Source organism: Octopus sinensis, linkage group LG18 (assembly GCF_006345805.1).
Source record: "Octopus sinensis linkage group LG18, ASM634580v1, whole genome shotgun sequence".
Classification (NCBI taxonomy): domain Eukaryota; kingdom Metazoa; phylum Mollusca; class Cephalopoda; order Octopoda; family Octopodidae; genus Octopus; species Octopus sinensis.
Window position 1 is genome coordinate 46,040,132 of NC_043014.1, and position 7,500 is coordinate 46,047,631.

Genomic DNA, 7,500 nt, shown 5'->3' on the forward strand with positions numbered 1-7,500 from the left:
TATGTATGTGTGTGTATGTAGGTGTGTGTGTATATAGGTGTATGTCTGGGTGTGTCCGTGCATGTTTGTGTGTGTGTGTGTATGCATGTGTATGTGGGTGTGTGTGTATGCGTGTGTATGCGTGCGTGTGTGTATGTAGGTGCGTGTGTATGTGTGTGGGAGTGTAGGTGTGTGTGTGCGTGTGCGTGTTTATGTTGGTGTGTGCGTATGTGAGTGTGAGTGTATGGGTGTTTGTCATGCATGTGTGTGCGCGTGCAGGTGAGTGTGTGTGTAAGTATGTGTGTGTATGTTTGTGTGAGTGTGTATGTGTATGTCTTTGTGTATGTATGTGCGTATAGGAGTATGTGGGTATGTGTGTATGTATGTATATGGGTGTATGTATGTATGTGTGTGTGTGTGCATGTGTATAAGTATATGTGTGTGTGCGTATGTGTGTATATGTATATGTGTGTGTGTTTATGTATGTGTGTATGTATGTGTGTAGGCGTGTGTGTGTAGATGTATGTATGTATGGGTGTGTGTCCGTGTGTGTTTGTGTGTGTGTAGGTAGATGTGTGTGTCTGAATGAGGGTATGGCTGTGTAGGTGTGTGTGTGTATGAATGTAAGTGTGTGTGTATACAAGTGTAATGTATGTATGTAGGTGTGTGTGTGTGTGTGTATGTGTACGTGTGCGTGTGTATGTGTGTGTGTGTATGCGTGTGAGTGTGAGTGTATGGGTGTATGTCTGTGTGTGTGTATGTCTGAAGTAGGTATGTATGTGTATGTATGTATGTGTGTGTGTGTGCAGGTATGTGTGTGTATGTGTGTGTGTGAGTAGGTGTGCGTGTATGTATGTGGGTAGGGATGCATGCGAGTGTGTGGGGTATGTATGCATACATACGCACGCGCACATCCGAAGCAAGCCCACACGCACAAAGCGCGCTCACGCACACAACGCACAAGCAGTACAACGCAAGCCCAAGGGGCCGACCAAGCCCCCAGCGCGCGCCAAGGCGCGCGAGCGCAAAGGCCCTCGAACGCCCCGCTACGCGGGAACCGAGGATCCATCAGCCAAAACCGGAAAGCAGAAAAGAGGGGGGGCTGCCTGGATGCAAAAAGGTGTATGTGTGTGTGCATTCAGTGTAAGGGTGTGCATGTGTGGGCATGTATGTATGTATGTGCCTACATGTATGTTTGCATGTGTGTGTGTGAAGTATGTACGTGCGGTGTGTGTGTGTGTGAGTGTGTGTGTATGTATGTGCGTATGTATGTGTGTGTGTATGTGTGTATGTATGTCTGTGTGTGTGTGTGTGTGTGTAAGTATGTATGTGTGTGCGTATGTATGTATGTGTGTGTGTATGTGCATGTTGGTTTGTATGTTAGTGTGTGCTAGTATGTCTGTAAGTGTGTGTGATTAAATGTGTGAATGTATGTACGTAAATGGGTCTGCGTATGTGTGTGTGTGAACAGGCGTGTGGGAGGTAGGTGGTTGGGTGTGTGTGGGAGGTAGGTGGGTGGGTGTGTGCGTGTGGGAGGCAGGTGGGTGTGTGTGTGTGAAAAAAAAAAAAAAAAAAAAAAAAAAAAAAAAAAAGCAGATCTCAGGAGGAGGGGGCTGTGTTAAGTCCGTGTGGGGTGGTAGTTTGTAGGGTGAAGATGTAGCGTTGCTCCAAGTGGAGCCTGGAAAGTGGGCGACCTTGGTGGGGGGCGAGACCAAACACTGAGATGTCATCTAGGGAATGGCCGGCCGAGCGGAAGTGGCGTGCGACGGGAGAAAGAGAGTGTAGGCGAACGTCCCTTAAGTGCTCAGTGAAACGGTCGGACAACCGGCGTCCCGTCTGTCCTACATACAGCATCCCGCATAGGTTGCATTTAATGCAGTAAATAAGGCCAGACGAGGTGCACGTAAAAGAGTGCCTAATGCGTACAGTGTGCAGGTTGGAGCCGGTGACAGCGGTGGTGTTGGTGATGAAGGGGCAAGTGTTGCAGCGGGATCTAGAGCAAGGGAATGATCCGTGTGGGGCTGAGGGGGAAGGAGAGAGGGTGCTGTGGACCAGGAGGTCACGCAGATTGCGGGCTCGTTTGAAAGAGGACAGGGGTAGGTTAGGGAAAATGGGGCGGGTGGTGGGATCAAGCTGGAGGCGACGGAAGGCACGTAGTATCTTGCGACGAAGGGGTAGGGTAGAGGGGTGGAAAAGGAGGGGGAAGGGGGTGCGGTTGGGGGGTGGGCGGGGAAGGAGACAGGGCGGTAGTGCGGTCGATGCGACGGGCGCGGGTGAGGGCATCAGAGAGGAGTATGGGTGGGTAACCTCGGAGTCTGAACATGCGGGCCAGGTATTGAGATTGGGTCTCGAAATCCTGGTCGCGGCTGCACAAACGTCGGAGGCGGAGGAACTGGGAGTAGGGGATGGCTCGTTTGGTGTGGAAGGGGTGGGAGGAAGAGAAGTTGAGATAGAGGTGGGAATCCGTAGGTTTAAAAAGGCGGTGGTGGTGAGAGATCTGGAGGGGTGATCGATGCGGAGAGAGATGTCAAGGAAGTTGACAGAGGTGTTGGAGATGGTGGAGGTGAATTGAAGGGAGGGTGAAAGTTGGAAAGGAAAGAGATGAATTGGCAGAGAAGTTCACGGGAAGGGAGGTGGCACCTACGCAGTCGTCGATATAGCGACCGTATAGTTCGGGGGTCGGCCCAGAGAACTGGGAGAACACTTGGGCCTCAATGTAGCCAAGAAAGAGACTGGCGAAATTGGGGCCCATCCTAGTTCCCATCGCGACCCCGGACACCTGTTGGTACGTTTCCCCGGCGAACGTGAAGCAATTGAGGGTGAGGACGAGCTCGGCCAAACGGAGAAGGGTGGGGGTGCTGGGGGTGGGGTCGGGACGACGGTCGAGGAAGTGTTGGAGGGCTAGGAGACCGTCATTGTGGGGAATCACTGTGTACAGGGATTTTACATCTAAAGTGAAGAGGAGGTGTGAGGGGCTGGAAGGGAAGGAAAAGGAATTGAAGAGACGGAGGGCGTGGTTGGTGTCGTGTATGTGGGATGGGAGGGCTGCGACTAAGGGGGACAGGATGCGGTCGAGGTATAGGGAGATGAGTTCAGTGGGGCAATTACAGGCAGAGACTATGGGACGGCCAGGATTAGAGGGTTTATGGATCTTGGGAAGGAAGTAGATGGTGGAGGTGCGGGGTGTGCGGACGATGAGGTTGGTGGCGGTGAGGGGGAGAGCGGAGGAGGAGATGAGGTCGTGGATGGTGGAGGACACTCGTTGTTGGTAGGAGGAGGTGGGATCGGAGGGGAGGAGGCGATAGAAGAGTGGATTTTGAAGCTGGTTGAGCGCTTCCTCCCTGTATAGGTCCGCGCGCCACACTACCACTGCCCCTTTGTCCGCCGTTTGATGACAATGTCATCACGACGGCGGAGGTGGCGAAGGGCAATGGATTCGGCCCGAGTGAGGTTGGCTCGGCGGGGTCTTGGTTCAAAGTTGAAACGGTGGACCAAAGCGTTGCAGTCATGTACAAACGAATCTAGGCTACTGAAAAGGCCTGGGGGCGGCGTCCAGATGGATGGACGACGCCCCAGCTCCAAAAGCAATCCTGATTGTTTTGACGCTGCGGGGACGCGTGGTAGTATGCGCGAAGTTTGAGGCGGCGCAGGAACAGGTTGACGTCCGCCCGAGTCTCGAACTCATCACAGTGGCGCGTGAGTGGCGTGAAGCGGAGACCTTTACTGAGGAGGGAGCGCTCAGCGGCGGAGAGGGGAGGTGGGGGGGTATAGTGACAACAGCGCGAGGAAGCGGGGTGGTGGGAGGACTAGGGGCAGGCGGAGGGGGTGCAGGGGTGTGAAGGGGAGGGTAGGGGTGGTTGGGTGAAGATGGGTTAGGCGTAGGAAGGTCACGGTGGGGGGGGGTCCGTGGAAGGGTGGGGTAGGTGCGAAGGAGGGGGGGGGACAGTGGGGGAGGATGGGGAAGGGGGGGGTGAGGTTTAGGAGGAGGTGGAGTTTTTTGTTTTTTGTGTGTGTGAGGTGGTTGTAGAGTTGGTGGTTGAGATTAAGAATGAAGCGGAGGATAGGTTGGGTGAAGAGTGGAGGGCAGAGGGCGGAGAGAAGGAGGTAGGCCTGGGGAAGTTGATGGTCGAGGGAGTCAAGGAGGGGGCGGGTGGAGCGGATGGTGGCGCGGAGGAGGGAGCGGGAGGTCCGAGCGAGGGTGGGTTCGATGAAGGGGGAGGAATAGGGGGTAGCGTGGAACTTCAAGAGGAAACCGCGGGGTGTGACATGATGGCGGAGGCACCGGCTAAGAAAGGAAAGATGACTAGAGTGGCGGGTTTTCTTAAAAAGCAAGCGGGAAAGTTTTATAGCAGGTGCGGAACATTGTGGGGGGAAGAACGCGAGGTAGCGGCTGAGGAGGGATTGAAGGTGTTTGACGAACGAGTGCAAGTCAGGCATGATGAGAGGTGGTGGCAACCAGGTAAAGGTGGGTGGTGGCGAAGCAGGAAAAAGGAGAGACAACAGGAAAACAACGAAAGAAGAAAAAGGGTGAAGACAGTTTGAAAACAATAGAAAAAAGTTGAAAAAAGTCAGGAAAGAGATTTGAGAGTCAACGGACAGATTAAGTAATGATTTTACATCACGGTAAGCGGTACTCCGGAAGAAAGTTGCAGGTGATCCGTAGGTCAGGAAGAATGGTAACAATAATCCGTAGGTGCAAAAAATCCGAGAGTTGGTATCCAAGGTACAGGGGTCCGTGTAGGCGCGCAGTGGTATAATTTTAATCCAAAAGGGAAACAAAAAAACAATTACAGTATTATTATTAAAAGGCGCTCAGGAGATGGAAGCAGGGAGGTATGACGTTTCGAGCGGAGCTCTTCGTCGGAAACATAAAGAAGGAAGAGAGAGGAAAGAAAGATCCCAGAGCGGGCAACAGGGAAAGAGAAAAAGACGACTGGTGTTTACGAGTTGCACATGGTGAAGGCGGATGTTGACGATAACAAGAGCAAAGTGGGTTTTTAAAGGCAAAAGAGTGGAGACAAGGTTGGTAACCCAACAGATGTGTGTGTATGTGTGAGTGTGTGCATGTGCGTGTGTGTATGTGTGTGTGTGAGGCGAGATGAAAAAACAAAAAAATATAGGTGTGTGTTAGTGTGTGCGTCTGTGTGTAGGCGTGTGAGGTAGGGCGAGACTAGTGGTCAGCTAGCAGACAAGAAAAAGAAGGAAGGAGGAAGGGAGGTCAGTAGTAGGAAAAAGAAGGAAGGAGGAAGGGAGGAGGAGGGAGGAGGGTGGGGGCGTATGTAGCGTGCCAGCGTGTGTTGATAGTAGTGTGTGTGTGTGTCCAGTGTCGTGGTGGTATAATGAGTAGATGAATGTGTGTAAGAGTGATGTATATATATAGGCAAGGTGTGTATATGTGTGCGCGTGTGTGTAACGAAAAAAGGGGGGGTTAAGGAAAAGGACTCCAGCTGAGGGGAAGATGGAAGAGTGGTACCGCGGAGACAGGCGTGGGAAAACCAACGACACGCGACGGTCCCAGGAACGGGCGGGAGGTCTCGTCAGGTCCAGGGCGAGGTGTATGCGACGCGTATGCAACGCGAGCCGGCGTAAGTGCGTATGTGCGCGTGCCTGCGAGTATGCGCGTACGTATGTATGTGTGTGGATGTGTGAGTGTGTCTGTGTGTATGTCTGGTGGCAGTGTGTGCGATGAATGTATGTGAGTATGTGTGTATGTATGTGTGTGCATAGATGTATGTCCGTGTGTGTGTGTGTATGTGTGTGTGTGAGTGTGTATGTATGTACGTGTGGGTGTGGGGAAGTGTGTGTATGTGCATGTGTGTGCGCATACATACAGGTGTGTGAGTAAGTGTGTGTGTGTGTATGTATGTGTGAGGTGTATGTATGTGTGTTTCGGATGCATTATGTGTATGGGTTGTATGTATGCTTGTGTGTATGTAATATATATATATATATATATATATATTTATATATATGGGTATTTCATAAAGTCTATAAGTGATCACAGCGCAAATGACTAAAGAAAATAGTCTAATAAATGGGCCATATATCCCATCGACAGAAGAAGGGTAGGTTTTTTCTATCAGACAACGCATATATAATATATATGCGCATATATATATATATATAAGATATATATATCTATATAATCCGCATATATATATATATATATATATATATATATATATATTATATATTATATATAATCTATATATATTATATATATAATATCTATATTATATATATATACATATATATATATATACCGATATATATAAGAGTCAAAGTATTGAAAGGTTGGAAGACGCAAGAAATTTTAGGAAAAAATAAAAAGAAAATAGTGGAAATTTTACCGGTGAGTGTGTTATATTATAAGGCACAAAAAGAATATATATTATAGTATATAACGGCCATATCATGTTAAAAGCACTGGTTCTCGTCCGATCACCGAAGTTGAGCAACGTCGAGCCTAGTTAGTACTTAGAATGGGGACCGCTTGGGAAACCTAGGTGCTGTAAGCGTCACACTAAAGGCGGTGCTCCAGCATGGCCGCAGTCAAATGACTGAAACAAGTAAAAGAGTATATATGTGCGTGAAGGACTTTTAGATGACTTACCTACTAACACACACACACACACACACACACACACACATATATGTCTGCTGAAATGAATTGATAGGTTCACATATAACATCCCAAGGTACATTGTTTTTTCTCTGATGAAATTATGCTCACGTCACATAAATGCAAATTTAATGTACAAATTTGTAATTAAACTATTAAGAATTAATTGAAACGGCTGTAAGAAGCGAAGACGACCTATTTGTTAATAATAAATAATTGCTAACTTCCTTATTTCCATTTTCTTTTCTTCTTTTAACTGGATATAAATAAACTGTACATACCTATATCTATATGTATTAGTGTGACCGCGTGTGTACCGTTGACGATTTTTTCCCTCTGTCTTCCCTTCTCAGGATCTTTCCTTTTCCTATGTTTCTGACGAAGAGCTCCGCTCGAAACGTTAAACCCTCCTTCTTTCCTTCGTTCCTGAGCGTCCAATAATACTATATTTGTTCCACGTCCTCGCGTTGTTGTGTGTTTTCTCTTTGTGTTTTCATGTTTGGATTAACTATATATATATTATATAATATATATATATATATATATATATATATATATATATATATATATATAATATATATATAAAAGCATATGTGGGCACAGGACGTCATGAAACATGTCCAACAAAAAAATACGAAGCATGAGTACAAGGAATATGAACTGTGGATCTTTTCGCTTTGACCGGCAGATTTTTAAAAATAATTTCTTTGTAACTAAACACTTTTAAACTTTGTGTACTGGTAGAATGTGTTTATAGAACATATTTTTCTCTTGGCTTTCTTGAGAACATTCTGTAGTTTGTAAGCTATTTGTTGTTTAATTTTTTGCATTTCGGCAATTTCAACCAATCAATGACGTCTATTGAAGTGAATTCAATTTCTGCCCGAGTGTGTCAACAA

The 7,500-nt window shown here is 47.7% G+C and overlaps 1 long non-coding RNA gene and 1 pseudogene across 1 annotated transcript in view; both read left to right on the forward strand.

The window, feature by feature from the left end:
* Window positions 1–7,500, forward strand: part of LOC118767033 — an 18,126-nt gene that overhangs the window by 5,209 nt on the left and 5,417 nt on the right. The window contains exon 2 of the long non-coding RNA XR_005002929.1: window positions 4,403–4,407. This is a non-coding gene — a long non-coding RNA (uncharacterized LOC118767033). The remainder of the gene's footprint in view (window positions 1–4,402; window positions 4,408–7,500) is intronic.
* LOC115221859 lies at window positions 6,379–6,497 on the forward strand (annotated as a pseudogene).